A 1,922-nucleotide genomic window follows, 5' to 3' on the forward strand; every position below is an offset into this window, starting at 1 on the left:
AACACCCCTTTGACAGTTTTGGATAGATCCTCCAAGAAGAAACTAAACAAAGAAATATTAGACTTAAACCTGACCCTACAACAAATGGACTTTACAGACCTCTACAGAACATTTCATCCTAATAAAACTGAATATACATTCTTCTCATCAGCCCACAGGTCATCCTCCAAAATAGATCATATCCTAGGACACAAGTCCAACCTCAGCAAATTTAAAAGTATAGAAATTATTCCTTGTATCTTCTCAGACCACCAGGGAATAAAAGTTGAACTCAACAGCAACAGGAATCTTCATACTCAAACAAACTCATGGAAACTAAATAATCCAAAAATAACTGGGTCAAAGATAAGAGTAAAAAGGAAATCACCAAATTTTTGGAACAAAATGATAATGAAGACACAAATTATCAAAACCTGTGAGCTACTGCAAAGGCAGTCCTAAGAGGGAAATTTATAGCATTGGAAGCCTTCATCAAGAAAACAGAGAGGAAGCCAACAACTTAATGGATTATCTCAAGCAACTCGAAAAGGAAGAACATTCCAGCCCCAACCCCAGCAAAAGAAAAGAAATAACCAAAGTTAGGTCAGAATTAAATGAAATTGAAAACAAAAGAATCATTCAGAAGATCAATGAAACAAAAAGTTGGTTTTTTGAAAAGATTAATAAAATGGATAAGCCTTTGGCCAACCTAACCAGAAACAGAAAAGTAAAATCTCTAATATCATCTATCTGAAATGATAAAGGAGAAATAACAGCAGACACCTCAGAAATTTAGTCTCTTCCAGTTATAGGTGCTAAGGCAGTCGTGGGTCACTGTGCAGACATGACCAAGTCCAAGAACCACACCACACATAACCAGTCCAGAAAGTGGCACAGAAATGGCATCAAGAAACCCCAATCACAAAGGTATGAATCTCTTAAGGGGGTAGATCCCAAGTTCCTGGGGAACATGCTCTTTGCCAAGAAGCACAACAAGAAGGGCCTGAAGAAGATGCAGGCCAACAATGCCAAGGCTGTGAGTGCACGTGCTGAAGCTATCAAGGCCCTTGTAAAGCCCAAGGAGGTTAAGACCAAGACTCCAAAGGGTGCCAGCCATAAACTCAGTCAACTTGCCTACATTGCCCACCCCAAGCTTGGGAAGCATGCTCATGCACACATTGCCAAGGGTCTCAGGTTCTGCCAACCAAAGGCCAAGGATCAAATGAAGGCCCAATCTGCTGCTTCATTTGCAGCTCCAGTGTCAGTTCCAGCTCAGGCTCCCACAAAGGCTCCAGAGTAGAGGCATCTGTCTGCCATGAGGACAAAAGGACTGGTGTGACCTCTAGGCTGCTGTCTATATGGAGCTGAGGTCCACCTGTGCTATTTGTACAAATAAACCTGAGGCAGGAAAAAAAAGAAATCTTTAAAAAATTTCTCAATGATTACTACAAAAATCTCTACTCCCAGAAATATAAAAATCTGGAGGAAATGAACCAATACCTGGAAGCACACCACCTTCCTAGACTCAACCAGAAAGAATTAGAAATCTTTAATAGACCTATATCAATCACTGAAATAGCATCAACAATATGAAATCTTCCCCCTAAAAAAAGTCCAGGACCAGATGGCTTCACATCCAAATTCTATCAAACCTTTCAAGAGGAACTAGTACCTATATTATACAACATTTTCCAAATCGTAGAAAAAGAAGGAATACTTCCCAACACATTCTATGAAGCAAATATCATCCTGATCCCCAAATCAGGAAAGAATCCAACAAAGAAAGAAAACTATAGACCAATATCATTAATGAATATTGATGCAAAAATATTCAATAAGATCTGAGAAACATAAATTCAATAATACATCAAAATAATTATACACCATGATCAAGTTGGTTTTATTCCAGAGTTACAGGGTTGGTTCAACATATGCAAATCTAT

At 38.7% G+C, this 1,922-nt stretch overlaps 1 pseudogene; it reads left to right on the forward strand.

The window, feature by feature from the left end:
- Positions 1-823: 823 nt before the first annotated feature.
- Positions 824-1,279, forward strand: LOC100953053 (annotated as a pseudogene).
- The last annotated feature ends 643 nt before the right edge of the window (positions 1,280-1,922 follow it).

Source organism: Otolemur garnettii, unplaced genomic scaffold, assembly GCF_000181295.1.
Source record: "Otolemur garnettii isolate 467f Iridium unplaced genomic scaffold, OtoGar3 scaffold00062, whole genome shotgun sequence".
NCBI classification, from domain to species: domain Eukaryota; kingdom Metazoa; phylum Chordata; class Mammalia; order Primates; family Galagidae; genus Otolemur; species Otolemur garnettii.